Here is a 16942-nt window from a genome sequence, read left to right as displayed (position 1 = left end):
AAAGCAGACATCACAAACCAGCAGTATTGTTTATTTAGAGCAGAGTGCAAAGAACACATTAAAATGAAGGTGAACAGCATCCAGTGGTGACAGGAGCAATCTGCCAAGTGTGATAAACATGGTAATGTTCTTAGAGGTAGTGGCAGTGCTCTGCAGAGGCTGATAGCAAGCAGCTTCTTCTTCAATTTTGGTATAGCATTTAAAGTTCCTGTACTGAGAGAAAAAGGAGAGGAGGGGAAATGAAAGGAATTTTCACACTGTGTTTATTAGAAGCAGAAATTTGGGAGAAGGAAAAACCTTACCTTTTGAAATCTCACTTGTCTCTCTTTAGATTATATTATGCCCAAAGGCAGAATAAATATTTTTTTGTTATTTGGAGTCAAATGATGACTCTACTCCAAAAATATTTCCAATGCAGTCATATGTGGAATAGAAGGAACTGACACTATTTTTTTTGTTTTTCTCCAGCATTAGCAATGAAAGTAGAACAAGAACTTTAATCAGTTGTGGTCGATTCAATCTGAAGAGAGAAAAAAAATGTAGATTACAGGAAATCACACTTCTATTCTGCACTTGTAAGATTGCTAGAAGGAGCTCATTATAAAAAGGAAGCTAAAAATCTGGCAATTTGCAAGAAGTGGCCACTTCCTCTTTAAAGACTGTCTTCCTATTCTGATTTACTGAGGGTACATTTTCCTGAATTTCAGAATATAAATACGACCTTTGAAGTAGTTCCTCAATTTGTTAGAATCACAATAAGCTACAGTGATTTATAGTATCCATTCCAATAGTTATTTCTATCTCAGTATTTGAAAAATCTTCATATACCAAATGTTCCAGGATTTGTCTCAGAATCTATTTACATTTCCTTTTGTACCATACACGATCATTTCCCCATTTCACCCTTTATAAACTGACACTGTAGTCCAACATTTTTTTGTTAGTTTATTTGTCATTTTACTTTACTGCAAATAATGATTTTATTACAAATCTATAATAGACTGTGTATAGTGCTTGCTAATTTCTGACTTTCAGGGGGTAGTTCCCAAGTCCTTTTGCAGGCAAAATCTCAATACTCAGAGGCTCTAATTCAGTAAAACATTTTACTGTTGAAACAACTTCCATCAGTCAGATGTATTTTAGTTAAGTATTTGCTTTTTTATTATTATTATTATTATTAAGTTTCACAGCTCCCTAAAAGATCTACTTTGGGGCTTTTTCTAAAGTACCTCTGTTTTGACAGAACTGCTCGCTTGACTCTGTGCTTGCACCCAAGCCCTGGGAACCAGATGTTCCTATGAAGGGACAAGCAGCCGTGGGAAGGGATCTACGTGGGTTTAGCACACCATTACCCACACAGCTGACGGAGCTCTCCACAAAATGCTGTGAGAGCCGTAACTTTCCTTTAAGGCACAGCCAGACAGAGAAGAACTGCCATGACTGCCTTATTTTAATGTGAAGCACAGTATCAGTATGACAAACATACCTGCAGTAAGGTTTTAGTTCATTTTCTGGAATGTATAAGATGTGCAGGTTAAACTTCCATAAACTAAAAAAATTACCCAATCCAAGTTTCCTTTATCCCCACTCTAGCCATTAATCAGCTGCATGGTCATATCACACTATAGGTACCCCAACTTCTCAACCACACTGAATAAAAACAAGGGAAAAAGAAAGCAAGGCCAGCTCATTTCTTCAGAATAAACTACAGAAGGCCCATACTTGCTTACATACTTACCAAACTACATACTTGAGAGAGATGCCCAGGCTGTGGATCACAGACAAATTCTTCTCCTACAAAGGATTTACAATTCACTTTGGTCTGCAGGATTTCTTGTTTGCAGCTGCACGCCCTACCTGTGAATGCTCCTGGCACCCCTTTTTTGTGTGGGTCTTGTTAATCACTGTGCTAATGCAGCAATGTCCCTGCTCTCTGCTTAGGGACTGCAGGCATTTGCTGTTTCTCAGTGTCACATGGAGATGAGGACAGCTCTTGTTATAATTTTTTTTTTCCTCAGGTAACTTTCTTCACCTGAGACTAGCTAGAATTTGCTGGTTCTTTGTAGGAGTAGACTCCTTTCCCTCACTTATTTGCCTTTTCCCCACTGTACTTCCATATGCCCTATATCCATTTTTCATTTTCTCTTTCATTGCACTTATCCTGCTTGGTGTAACCCTTCCAACTCAAGGAAAAGCATGGAAAAACAGTGGTGTTTGCTACTATGGCAAGCTTTATTCCACTCATGCATCATGTCTGTTCTCTTCCCACATGTTCCTCTTGCCTGTTTAGACAGTGAGCGACTTGGAGCTGGGGCCACCTCCTATTCTGCTTTTGCAGACTGCAGGGTGGTCTGTGCTTGCTTGTCCTCAATCACTTCCATAGAAGTATGAATAGTTTTAAAAAATTATAAGCAAAACATTATTTTCAAGTCATTAATAAATATAATCTCTTGACAGAAATATAGTTATCACTCTATCATGTGAGACACCACCTTCTGTGACTACAATGACAAGACAAAAATGCCTCTGAGCTAGTCTCTAAGATCGTGCATAATTTGAAAGGCAGTGACTTGCTTTACACTTACTCTAGTTTCTTAAAATTTAGATCATCCAATTACTGTCTCAGATAGTTTGTTTTGATATGACCATTTCCTATTATCAACTACAATCTGTTTTTTCCAACTTGTTTTCATGGCATGTATCTGCTCTGACATTTTTCTACTCATTCTGCACTAGTTCTTTACAGACTTACTTGATTTTGCAATGAAAGCTGAATTATCAGCCCTGAAAATTAATAAACATGAATTTAAAATATATCTCTTTAGTTACTGTGGTTAGCTATGTGAATTTTTTACATCCTTCTTTTAAAGGACCTGCAAATGAAAGTATTTCTTTTAGCAGCTATGCAAGCTACATATTTTCAAAATTTGTCCTTGTGTTATTTTAGAGAAAGAACAGCCCAGAACTATGTTGTCTGTAGAGACTAGCAGAAATAGTAGTGTCATTTTAATGTTGTTGGATAGATGTAATTCTGTTCAGCATGTTATTTAAACAAAAATGTTTATCACATGCTTTGGCTTTCTCTGGGAAACTACACCCACCTCTGGGTCTAATCTAGCTCTCACCAGCTATGTCTTTACCAGTAACTGAATCAGATTCAGAACACAAAGTCACGTTCTAGTCCAGGATCATCCTAACTGTTCAACCCTTTGCACAGTCCCTGGCACCTCTTTCGCTCATGCTAAGTCTCCCAGCAAGGCCCAGGCACAGCTCCTGGCCCAGGTGTGGGACAAGGGACATTTTCTATTGACCATTCAGAAGCCATTGCCCTGCTCTGGGTGTGGGGAAAGCACGGAGACACATCGACACAAGCTGGGCCACATTGCTTAGCTTCAGAGCCAGAGGACAGGCCGAGGACTGCTCAAGGATGTGGGCCCAGCCATGAGAGGTGATCTTCCCATTGACGTCAGCAAAACTGGAATAGCTCCTTGTCTAACCAAAGTCTAACCGGTGGCGTTGGTTGTTGTCCTACAGTGAATGACAGCTGCATCAGATCCCTGTGTTAGTCACTGCACTGTATTATTACTTATCGCAGGAATGTTAACAAAGACTGTCAGCTGAAAATGCCTTTTGCATGGAAGTAGAAGCACAGCCAAACAGGAGAGAACTTTTTTCTTGAACATTGAAGGGCAAGTGTCAATCACAATTTCTCTGCCAGAGGTAGTATCTCTAGAATTGCATTTGAGTGGTTGTTTAGAAGCTGGCTAACAGAGCATAGTAGTGACTTGCAGTTCAAAATATTTTGTGAATAATAATATAGGTATATTATTATGCAGAGCCAAATCCTTATTCCAAAGGTTGGAAAAGTGTTGGTGGGGGAGTGGAGGGAATGATGCCAAAAATCATGGCTGAATCAACTCAGGTTGCTGAATGCAGCAGCTCTGGTGGGATGGAAGTCAGCTGTTAGATCTGCCTCTCGAGCATGTATTATACTAATGGATAATGGAGTATACCATTATAAAGTTAACTCTATTTATCTTAGATAGTAGTATTAGGAAGAGATAGCAAACTATCTTATCTCAGCAAAAAGCACCTGTATAAATATGCGTATGTATTTCATATCTTCATTCCATGGTATTTGCATATGATGCATAGCTGAAGTATATAACCACATCAAACTAGTGACAGCAGCACTGTACATACCTTACTTGATGAATAAAAATCTGACATGAACAACAGGAGGATATGCCTTAGAATATACACAGGGAAAGATAGTAAAAATGACTGTTCATAGATGATTAATTTAATTAAGTTTATAGGCTGCCATGTAGACTGGCAGTAGGAGCCCTAATATAACCAAAAGTAGCAATCAGTCCTGCACACATGCCAATTTATTTTCATAGTACACAGAGAAAAGCAGTGCTGGTAAGAAGACCTGATATTGTAGTGAGTTATAATTTTACAGATGTTTGTATCTACTAACTTTCTCATCCTGAGTAATGCCTAAATGTGGGGTCAGCCCTTTTCTTGGCCCCCACACACTCTTAGGAAAGTAAAAAGACCTAATTTATTTCCTTCCTCATTTTAGAGCTACTTTCATTTAGCTCAGATGTTGCTCTTCCTACTCAGACTAGTGGGTAGCTGCTAGAGCAAGCACAGCTGAGCTGACATCAGCTGCCCTAAGGGGAGAAAGGCGTGGGCTCCTCTGCTGCCCATGGGGTTGTCCATGTGAACTTCTGCTCTCCCCCAGTCCTCTCAGTACTGCTCAGAGTTGGTGCTGAGCCACCAGAGGAAAGATGGAGAAGGTGGACCCTGGTCATGCCCTTGGAGTTCAGAGCGAGTTCTGTAAGCAGACACCAAGTCTGTGAGAGCAGTGAATTAAAAAAAATCAAAAAAAAAAAAAAAAGGAGAGAGCGAGCAAGCGAGCACAAGTTGTGCATGTGAGCTACATCCAGCAGTAACTGGAGCTAGCTCACTCGGCTGGAGGTCAGAGCTAATTAAGTAATTGGGGACTTGCTCCATGCACGTATCTCAGCACTTCCTGCTCAGCCTTGCTGCTGAGGTGGAGGACACCTGCATCCAACAATTGTCTTTCTTCATTTGTTTATTTGTGGTCATTAAAACAGTCTCATGCCACATGTCTAGTCTTTTTTGTCTCATCCTGTTGCTCTTGCTCAGGAAGAGCGATATGAAGTCTGACACAACCTGCAGTGAGCTGATCTTTTGTCGCTGATGTTTGAAATAAGTGTGTGTTACTTTAGCAGTCTTTCTGCTTTGCCTAGATATAAAGTAAGACTTGGAAAAGGCTGAAGAGCTTAAAAAATATCTGAGAACTCTAAAGCGATTAGAAAAACAGGGAGGGGTGATTTAAATATGGTTAATTTGTAGTGCAGCTTTCACAATTGCCTTGAATTTTCACAACATGCGCTCGTAGTTTTTGTTTTAGGAGTCTAGTGAGTCTGCTGTGCTCTGTTTGGTTGTCTTCTGCTAACACAACCTAATACTGGATATACATGAAGTTATGCGGTGGGCTTCACAGTCTCGTGGTTTCCAGCATTTTTTCCCTAATCTCTCCATCCTATAAGAGTCTCAGTTAGGGGTGTTTCAGGATGACTAGAAGGAATGGGATTCACCTTACCTTGCTTTGTCTGCCTGAAGGTTAGACACTGGGTAGATGTTCCTCTACAGTTCCTGGAGAGACTGAGGCACCTCCTTCCCTTTTGTAGTTCCTTACCATAGCAGGCACTGTTTTCTCCTCAGATGTCTCTGCCTCTCTCCGACTGTAACAGAGCTGAAATACAAATATGACTCCATTGAACTAGGTTCCTACAATGCCTAACGTGGAGAGGAAAAAAAACAAGCAAACAAAATAAAACGTGATTTTCCAATAATTAAAGCAATTCAGGTATCTGCCCTTCTATTGCCAATTTTTTCATTTGCTCACTTCTCTGTGCTCCTCGGTTCCAAGTGAAATTGAAAGAGGAAGTGTTGAAACAGTGGTGAACTTTTCTCACAGTATTTCTGGATGAAATAGAAACACTAAGCACTGGAAATCTTCTGTCCAGTTTTGCACACCCTAAGGACAAGCAAACAGCTTTTCTGGTAACGCAGCCATGCTAGACAAATTATGAATGTGAGTATGAACTTGTAGACATCGAGGACTCCATGACTTATAAGCATTGTATTACATTTTACCTCTACTCTACGTTTATATAAACCATGTTTGTCTTCTGAATGAAAAATAGTAAAAGGAAATAAATCAAAATCTACAATCACTTTTTTTTCTTAAAGGAAAAGTAGCTTTCATTTTTTTCGTCCTGGATAAATTTTGACAACCCTGAACTCAGAAGCAAAAACCTAAGCTCTGTGCTTTTAGTTATGCTTTTTGGTGCAAATATACATAGTCTCTGTCAGGAATAGCTCCTTAAATCGGACAGCTGAGAGTTTCAGAAAAGTAAATCTTTGAACTAGCTGAGACCCTGAATATATATAGTTACAGAGTAGAGGGAGATCAGCTTGTATGGTGTATAATAGCAGAATATAGGGAGAAAAAGAGGAAGGAGGAGAGAGATAACACTATTTGGCACTCGGGGCCAAACCCAGTAGAGCACGCTGCACTGGCTGAAGCCAGAGTGACCTGGATGGACAGGCAGCCCTACGCACAGTGCATTGCAGTAATCCAGCTGCCAGCTGAATCATGAATAATTGCCCTGACATTTTGATGTGTTACAAATACCCATCCAGATGCTGATGGAAAAAAAGCAAACAAACAGCTCCTCCCTTTCCCCCATCCCCCCCCCCCCCAAAAAAAAAACCCTTGTGGTTATCCATACCTCCTGAGACACCGAGACCCTAAAATTAGATCTAGACATACATCTGAATTTGCTCCTGAATGATTTTAAGGGTTTCTCTGTTTTGTTTAGTTTTCCTATGAGCTTTTGTCTTGGGGAATAAATTGCTTGTTAAAAAGAAAGTAACTGCATGAGATCAATTTAATAAAAGAATGAAAATTCAGGGTAGGATTTTTCTGTAATATTCAGAAGTGAAAGAGATTAATTAAAAATATTTTTGTCCAATTTTGTTCTGAAGACAGAGCTAGGAGAACCTTTAATAGATCATATAATTTCTTTCTGGACTTAGGTAAAATATATTTAGAACATCCTTCCAAATGTGTCTTCAACCAATTGGTAAAAACACCCAGTGAAGGAGGTTTCCCAAAGTTGTTTGGTTACTTCTTTCACTCTTGGCTACTTTTATAGCTAGGGCTTTTGAAAAAATTCTATCACAAATATCTTTTTAGTTTAAAAAAAGTGATTTTTTTCTTCTTCTGTCTTAGTGGAAAAGAATAACTGATCTTCCTCACAGCAACTTTCACATATCAAATACCTATCAGCATTCACATATCAGTGTCCTACCCTGCCCACCACTGCCTTTCAGGCTTCTCTTTTCTAGAATACTCCTCATACATAATGTTTTCTAAACTTATCTGTGCTGCTCTCCTCTGGACTGCCTCTGAGCCATCTACATATTTCATGAAGTCCAGGACCCAGATGCGGACGAAGTGCTCCAGCTGAGAGCAGCGGCTGAGGCACGGCCAGCGCTGTGTGCTAGCACATCTCTGAATGACTTCTGCTTTTTTCCAGGAGTGTCGTATTAGTGATGTCTTTCATTTGCAGGCTCAGACATACAGTACTACATGCCTAGCCCGCTTCTCTGTGGAAGAGAATATTCGGTTCAGACCTGGCTTTCTCCAGCCCTGTGTTACATTGATAAAATCTATTTTTGGGACAGCCGTTAGTATCTGCATGCTCTATATTAAGGCAGGAAGATAGTTTCCACCCTTACTAGTACATATTCTGCCACGCTTTCCTTACAAGCCATGACAGCTTTAGTCCTGTAGTCCAGTATTTACAATACAAACCTAATTGTCTTTATTAGCTATTATATTTTTCTTAACAAATTAACATTTGAAAGACTTGGTAATTCTATTTAGAGGGTCTGTTGTGGGAAAAACAACCTCCAACAAATGACTGAATTCCTCAAGCTCAGTGCAATCATAATTGCTTGATACAGGGTACAGATTGCCTTTGTGTTTTCCTAAATGGGATTAATGCTTGGAGGATTCAGTAACTCCTCATTAACAGGCAAAATGATTGAGTGCAAATGACTTCCAAATAATGGCTTGGGTCAGATTATGAGTGTGCCAGAGAAACATATACCCTAAATGACTGAAATAGTCTTTTCAGCTTTCTCTTCTGTGCAGACCATGGATTTGAAGGATAATAGACTCTCAGCTAGCATAATTGCAAAGTATTTTCTTATTATCTCTGACTAAATATCTATGTGGGCTAAGCAGAAAGGCAAAATTTGAATACTATTTCCTGCTGCTGCAGGAGCAAATGATAATATCGTGGCAGTTATCACAAGGGAGAGATTGTAGATACAGAGGCACTCTTTGGGACCATGCAGACCTATTGACCATACAATAGATACAGACTGCAGTTTAATTCAGAAATTCACTTGAGAGGAAAAAAAAAATCTTCATTTGGCACATAAGAGAACTCATGATTTTATTTTTTTCTTTAATGCTTAAAGCATTATGTATTCATCTGTTGAAGAAAAGTGATTTTTGTGTTTTGATAAGCCATCATTCACACCCATTACATAAATATCTAATGGAGCCAAGCAAGGATTTGGCACCATGTTCCTGGACTCTTTTTTTGCACCAGGGATTAATGATGCTACTAGGTATATGATGCCAGGAATTTTGCTCAGTTTCAAACATCTGGCAAACTCTTAGCCTGAACAATTTGAAAGCTTCCAGAAAGGCAATTTAAGAGGCTGTAAGTGAGCCTCTCAAGGCAAATGACCATGTTATAGGAACATGATTCAGCTCCTACTGAAGGCAATGACGTGCATTAAAAGGAACCAGATCAGGCTACTGTCATACATGTTGCAGGTAAACTCTTCTTTCCTCAAGGCACAGCAAGAATGCTGAGTCCTCTGAAACTGTGGTCTTACAGCACTGTATACCTATAAAAACTTACGACTAGAAAATATATATAAAGTATGCTTTCAACATTAGTAATGTTGCTATTAAGGTATTAAAGGCCTTTACTTACCTGATAAATGTGTTGCTGAACTTTGCCTTCATTGATCAGGAGGTCACTTTTGTAAATAATAAAAGGTGGGAGTGTGTGCGCGTGTGTTTGAGTTACTCTCTATAGGTCACACTGTGTATCTAACCAGCACACCACTCCAAACACCCAGAGACCTCCCCACAGATCTGGACTGCTCTGTGAATACCCAGGATCACACATTTCTTACACAGGTAAATTTATACTCTGAGTTGTGATCCACTGTAACTGAGGTGCTTGTTTTTATGATCTGTGATTTCCATCTGCAGAATGGAAATAAGGCCAGCACTTCAAAGAGCGGAAATTATTTACTCAACATCTTCTAATGCATTATGCACATCAAAAGACAAGATAACTGAATGGCAATATGCAACGATGTTGCATAAACAATTTTAATGCATTGCTTATGAAAGTACTGTGTGGTTGGACCAGATAGTGCTTCTGCTTGCAGAAGACAGTGTACTCCAGGAAATTCTAATGGGTCAAAAATTAAAAGGCACAAGCAGAAAGCCATAAAATAAGGCCCAAGCATTATTTTTCCCATTTTAATAGAGACTTAAAGATAAATCTATAAGATATACTATTATTCAGATGAGCTGGAGAAGTAGGAAAGCAGAGTACCGTGTCGGGAGAAAGGAGGAACTGAGTAACAAAAATCATCAAAACCAAATTATCTCCTTGTTTCACCTCTGAAAAAGATTTCAAGTCTAGAATTAGGTTCCTTAGGTCTCTACATATAACTCAAAAATATCTTCATGTCATTCATAGATACGAAAGGAAACGGAGTATAAATCTGTAGTGTACCACTGATCTGTCTATCATAAAAGACGAAAAAGCCTCTAATCTGTGACTCTCGGGTATTAAAGGCTTTCTATCAAATATGATTATCACTTTTCCTCAGTTCCTATTTTATACTCCATCATAGAATAAAGAACAAACTGAGGAAAAGGGAGCATCATTAATCAGCAATGTTACCAAGCTGAGGAAATAGAATAAATTCTACAGGAAGTTTCGATGATGACATTTCTCTTTAATGAGGAAACAACTCTGTTCTCCATGCTAGGTAATTATTGACTCTCCTTTGAAAGAGTAGCTTTATTTCTCACCCAGCTGGGGATAGTAGCTGCAAAAGTATCCCCAGCATGTGGAACAAGTGTGTTCAATGGTAGTCTTTCCTCACAGGGTGCAGCACATATTTCTTTGTCTTTTATCAGGTTAATAAAATGAATTAAATACTCGGCCTCTGCTTTGTGTAGAGAGACATTTTTGTTTAAACGAGAACTTCATATCTACTAGTGTATTTTCAAATTTGGTTGACATGGTTTCTAACACTATTTGGACCTAAGTTTATTTATTTTAGAGTTTTAGAAACAGATGGAAATTTTCAATTGAATTGTATTTTCCCCCCTTCCTTTGTAGATTTTTCTCCTTGCTGGTTTAATTCCAAATGCCAGCTTAAGCAGTATAATAATTCAAGAGAAAAAAAAAACAAAAAAAAGGAAAAAGAAAAATAACCAGTTCAATGTCACACATCATTTATAACTGAGTTGGCAACCTGTGAGACTTTTCATCAAAATAAGCTTGCCTGGAGTTATACTCTGCGCTAGTTCTTACATGTGCAAAAAGTCTCATTCTAGAGCACTTAATATTATGAAGTTCTCTCTTTTAAGCCTGTTTGTCTTGTAGAATAACAAGAGATTGTAGTTAAAGAAAAGCCAATTGTTTTTTTTTTTTTGATGCCTGCCTTATTTAATATTGATAAAATAGATTGTTAAATCATGACTAGCAGCATAATATGTATGTATATACATTGTCCTTTATTGATAACTGAAAGATTAAGAATTCATATCTTTACCAGTGTTACCTAACACAGAGTTCTCTGAAATATTTTTAATGATGTGGGTGGTAATGGTGATTAATGTAAAAGACACAAAGAGCTTTCTCATGGTCTTTTCCCACAGATTTAATACTTGCATGTTCAAACTTGTCCCTTGATGGAAAAAGAGAAAGTGATGCTAGGCTATACCAGAAAATAGTTACACAAGTCCTGCAGTTACACAGTCAGCCAAGCCTGTGACCACTACGGGAATCACTGGATACCAGATGTGGACAGAGGATATGATTTTCAACGCCTGTTACAGAAAGCTGCATTAAAGGAGTTAGGCAAGGAGCCTGTCTCTAGCTCTAGGGCTCTGGGACAGCATGTGGCCTCAGGCAGGGAGAACAGCAGGTCTGGAAAGCATAGAAAATGTGCCAGTCAGTTGTAATCTGCCAGGATTTTGCCTAGGACCATATTTACTCTGTAGGACAGGCATGCACCATGATGTGCTTTGCAGTCCTGACCCTGTTACCCCAGGTGAGACTCCTGGGCCTGGCAGTTGCATTTAGGTTCCCTTCCCAAGAGAAACATCCATGTTCCAATGTGCAGAGTGGGAAGGTTGTGTGCACTCACCCTAATCTGCAAGTTGTGGAGCATCCCCAGGTCCTAAACAGTAGGCACATCAGAGGAAACCACTATACTTTTGCAGACAAGAGTAAATTTATTCCCTTTCGTCCCAAGCTTGGGGAAGTGAAAAGTGCACTAAAGCTTTACCCGTACCTATGCAAAGTATGAGTTTAATGGGAGCTGAAAGCTTTCAACTTCTACCCAGAGGCAAATATGAAATGTTGGTTTAGAATGCTTGGCAGAATTTGCCCAAATATAAATGAATGTGACAGTGGAGGTATGCTCTATTTAACAGTTAAGCTAGGCTTGTGTCTAGGCTAGTCATGCTGAGCCCTGATCTCTGGACCATTCAGACTGCTAATATCCTGCCCCACATGCTGACATCTTCTTCTCCCACCTCTGCACCCACAAACCCTGTGCAACAATGAGATTGAGCTTCCTTCTAAATTTGGAGAGAGTAGGGGCCCACAAATCGCAATCTGTAAAGCACCCAGTTGGTGACCACCTCTTGCTAAGAGTGGACACATGTAAGTATCCTAACCTTGTGCCCACAGTACAGCATAAGCCGTATTTTTGTCTTTATAATGTAATAGCGGAAGAATGCTCCCTTAGTCAAGCTCCAGGCACAGCAGAAAGCTGGTGACTTTTAGCACTGTCTCCAGCTAAGCCCAACAGCTCAGACATAGGCCCAGTGGCAGCCTCACGCGGAAACACTAGCAATGAGACCCAAGACTCACCAGGACTGCTCTCTGGATTCAAGGTAGGCTATATCTGCCACACAAAATGGAACTACGCTTCTTCCAGGATAAATGCCATGGCTCTATCAGTGGTAAAAGATTTACATCCTCTGTGGACTGGGACAAGTAATGTGCACTACATTACACTGAATTACACACTAAATTAGTCTGTTCCCCAGATCCTTTCTCACAGCTTTGCCAAGGAACAGTATTCTTTCTTATTAAAACAATTCACATCATAATCCTGAGGACAATAAACTTACTCTTATTTTTCTAGTCTGACATAGTGTACAGTAAGAAGTGAATCAAATTTCACATAGTCATTAACCTAAGGTCACTGCTCATCTGAATTTGAGTGACACAGTCCTTTTTTGGTAGAAAATATCTTCATATCAATCTGAAGGAATAAATATTTAAATGCTACAGGCATGTAGAAGACATGATAGCGGTCACCACATGTATGCTGGCTAGCTACTTAGTGAAACATTGCTTCAGAGATAGTGGACTGAACTTTATTCAGGCCCTACATTTTTTAAAAAAGCAAATAAAAACAGACCCAAAATCACAGTTTTCAAAAGTAAGCCAGGGAGAAAGCCACTGGAGGTCCTCTGACATGCCTAACGCCACCCCTCTTTCTCTCTCCACTGACTGCAGAAGGGTTTTTTGAGATGAAGATAGCTTCAGTGCAGGTCCTTCTAGGAATATGCTAGCTCTATGCACACGTTAGAAATCTTGTGCCAGGAAGTCATTGTGTACAGCATTCTCAAGTCACAATCCTATATTCCTACCTTTATCTGAACTAGAATTGATACCAAAGCTCATCCAGAAAAGAGAATTCTTTTCATCATATGAGCCACAGAGATCTTTCAAGATAGAGGTTAGTTTTTATTTTACCCAAGTCTCATTGCCAACATACCCTGCCATATACTGTGCAAATAATAGAGGCCAGATGAAATGTATCTTGCTTGCAATTAGCATGTTATGCCCATTTTCTTTATCCTTTCATAATAAATACTTTCCAATGAAATGTAGTGCCCTGTGATCACCTTTAAGAAAAGGGGGCAGTCCCTTTCCATACCTCAGTATCGGAGAGGAGTTATTTCTTGCTCTGAGTACACGGAGAGATCATAAATCTTACTGGAGAAATTCTAATCAACACATATGCTCCTTTGGAGGGTGTCTGTTGACAAAATTGACAAAGCTATCTTGATACATTTGTTCCTTTGTATATTTTTGGAGTTTTTTCACCTTGCTTAGTAGATGAGCCTTGCTCATTAGATGGTTTTAGCATAATTTCATATACAAGGATGTTTTGTAACTACTCAGTCCATCTGCAGTGATCAATACTGTAAACTTACAATAGTTTAGTTTAAAGCTGTTGGCCTTTAAATCCCCCCAATTTTTCAAGCTGATTAAAGGGTTAGACCAATCATTTGAAATTTGATTGCTCAGCTATACTTGCAGCAAACCAAATTTGTTTAAGGCTAATTCTATTTCAGGCTTGAGAATTTTGGTCATCAAAGGTTGCTTCAATAATCATGTTAGCTTTACATTGGAACAGATGCTTCTAATTGTAAGATCAAAGTCCTCAATTGAAGTTTTTACTCAGATGAAGTCTTTATTCAGACAAAATTTCAATTCACCCCTTTGAACACAAGCTAGCATGCTCTGTGAGAGGAGTGAAGGAGCAGAGACTGAGCCAGCATTCTGTACTGGAGCTTGTCATGATTGCGAATGGATGACATCAGCTTTCTAACCAGAAGATTAAATGATGTCATTTAAAACAGCTGAGAAAAGATTGCAGTTTGCAGGGATAGGAAGATACTAAAAATTTTGTACTATACATTCTAAGACAAGTTAACATGGAAAGTCTGGAGAGTTGTTTGAACTTGTGTTTTTACTGCAACTTCAGTTACAGCAAAAAAAATTGAAAATTTGGCTGAAGATAATCTAACAGCAAATAGTAAAAATATCATTCTAGCAAGACAGGTTCTAATCTGCAGAATGTCAGAAGGAAATACCATGAAAAGTGTAATCCTTTCTAAGTTCCCACCCTTTCTGTGGAAACGAATCAGTGAATCAACAATACAAAGTGTTCAACCTCTTTTAACTCTCCTTGCTTAGGAAAGAGTTCATTTCTGTAGCATATCTAAGCGATAACTAACACAATAGCTTGCTATCATATCTGCCTTGATTTTTTTTTCTCTTCATCATATGAATCGACTCCTCAGTCTGATATTTTGATATTACAGTTGAGCTGGACAAGCTGTGTATTGTATAAGAAAAAGCTGAACTGGACATAGTTGGAGTTGGCTTGGACACAGCCTGAGAAAGGATACCTGCTGGCACCTAGCCGAGATGAGGCACAGGGACAGAAGCATCTGTGGCCAGAGGAAAGGAAGAGTGGAGGAAATGGCTAGGCAAGGGGACCAGGAGGGTGACGGCCAGGCAGCCTGAGGCAGACGGGTGGGACAGGTACCCTTGGGCATATTGGGAAAGGAGAACAGGACTGCAGTGAGACACCTCAGTGTGTGCTGCTCTCTGTGAGAATGGAGTGGGCCTGGTAGCTAAAGAGAAAGGAAGTAGAAGAGTGAATCAGGGTGAGAAAGATACAAAAATTAGTATGTGCTCAAGTTAAAAAAACAGGAAAGTGTGTTAGCTAGAAGAGACTTCTCTAGAGGTTCAAGCTCAGATGCCAAAGCTGCCTCCTGTAAACTGCAAGCAGCATGCCTCTGCACCCTCACTGAGATGATATCCTTCTTGCTCTAGTGGTTACTCTGTCAGAGGTCCATGCACAGATGTAAACACTGCAATCCCATGGAAGCATAAAAGGCTTGCTTGCTTGCTAAATCAAAAGACAAGGAAATTAATGTCAAGGCCCTGAGCACCTAGGCCCCCATTTCAGCCCAACCTAGCGCTATCAGTCCCTGCCCCACCACACTGTGAGTGCCTTTGTCAGCCCCATCTCCTGCCATCCCGGCTTGCCAATTGGACTTCCCAGGTTGACCCCAGCCTGACTCACCACCTCGCCTGGGCTGATGATTGCTGGACAGTGGACAGGTCCTGTCACTGTCACTACCCTGGGCCTGTGTAGATGTGGTGGGGCTGCACCCTGCCCTGCTAGTGCTGGGTTGCTCTGGCTCCAGCTCCTCCCCAGAGCAGCCCCACTCTGCCTGCTCCCTGACACTTTCACACAGACACCATCAAATCAAAACAGCAAAGTCAAGCACTTGGAAATATGGAAAACTATAGATAACCTTAATCTGAATTTGGCATCTTCCTTTGAGATCACTTTCTGAAATACAGCGTAGAAAATCCTATGAGCAAATGAATACTTTGGCGTTCTATAAAACATTTGTATAGTGTAGAACAGCAAAGATAGTATCACCCATGAATAACAAAGTAAAATGCTAACAGTAATTTGATGCAAATTTTGTGCATGCATCAAAGTGAGATATAGACTGGTGAGGATGAATTGTTGTATGAATGGCAGTGCTTCAACTAAGAGTCAAAATAAATCAAAATAACTTCCTTCTTTCAGAGATCCCTCATCACAAGTTGGATAGAATCTCTTTAGTTTCAGAAATTATGTCAAGCTGGATTGTTTGCTTAACCTGAGTCTGCCTCAAGATGAGTCAAATCAGATACAACCTAAATAGAACAGAATTGATTTGTTTTTTACCTCAGAAATGCTATAGTTGTGTTTTCAGATCTGCCTGTATTTTAACTCCCAGTCAGCTTGTACCTGACTGGTTTTATGACAACCACCTACAAGGTACCTTTCTTCGATGAAAGATGTCTGTAGTTGAGTCTTTTAGCTTTTCCTTTTAAGTATGACATGGTCAATACCACAGGATATTGCTTCCAAAGAACACATTAAATGTGAAACATACTGTAAGAATAATTTCCTGAAAGATGTTTGGAAAATATAGGCCTAAATAAACCCAGTGTATAGTGTTAGATTTTGGGTTCCAGTGAAAAAGACCTAATTTCCTGAAATCTGTAATGTTCTGTTACAGTCCTTATCTCATCACTCTTATTCATTTCCAAGAATAGCAGATAGACACCACGTCTGTCATCTATCACATCGTCCGATGTGATAATGTCTTATATTTCTAAGTCTGATATGAATCATCCTTCAGGTAAAATTATGGCACTGAGTTAACTGCTGCTGTACAGGATTTAGGCATACAAATTAGGCTGCTGCCATAAATTTGAATTATGGCACAGGAAATGCCAAACTTATCCACTTTCCCTCTAGTAAAACCAAAATGCCTATCTGAATTATATGCCCTGAATGACAAATACATGACAAATTTAAATTATGTTTTTTATCCTGGACCTGCTCTACCAGGAAAAGCTACTAGATACTAGGCAAAAAAAGGTTTCCGGTAACAAGCTACATCTTTAAGAAGCGTTAGTGTAGCCAGTTAGAAATTATTACTGTGTTATGTGGAAGCTCAGCAAAGCTTATCTGCCTGCTTTGCCTCAGGCCTCTCTCTCTCACGTCTAAGGTCTAACTCAGCTTTGATTAATACCTCTTCCTAGGACCAAATTGGCTATGAAAATGCTGGGAAGCCAGCTGAAACACTGAAATGGTTTGGACATTAGAGTAAGACTTC

At 39.5% G+C, this 16942-nt stretch overlaps 1 long non-coding RNA gene across 4 annotated transcripts; it reads right to left on the bottom strand.

The window, feature by feature from the left end:
• Window positions 1-10: 10 nt before the first annotated feature.
• Window positions 11-7706, bottom strand: LOC134136073 (uncharacterized). Of its 4 annotated transcripts, none has more exons than XR_009957421.1 (4): window positions 7483-7706; window positions 5639-5791; window positions 303-520; window positions 11-213 (listed from the first exon to the last, which is right to left on the bottom strand). It is a non-coding gene; the product is annotated as an uncharacterized LOC134136073 (long non-coding RNA). The 4 variants fall into 4 exon arrangements; XR_009957422.1 differs by lacking the exon at window positions 7483-7706 and adding an exon at window positions 6834-7476; XR_009957423.1 differs by lacking the exon at window positions 7483-7706 and adding an exon at window positions 1739-1794 and having other exon boundaries at window positions 5639-5936.
• Window positions 7707-16942: the final 9236 nt, after the last annotated feature.

This window comes from Rhea pennata, chromosome 2 (genome assembly GCF_028389875.1).
Source record: "Rhea pennata isolate bPtePen1 chromosome 2, bPtePen1.pri, whole genome shotgun sequence".
Taxonomy (NCBI): Eukaryota; Metazoa; Chordata; class Aves; order Rheiformes; family Rheidae; genus Rhea; species Rhea pennata.
The sequence above is the reverse complement of the archived record's forward strand: the minus strand, read 5'-3'. Positions and strand labels throughout refer to the sequence as shown.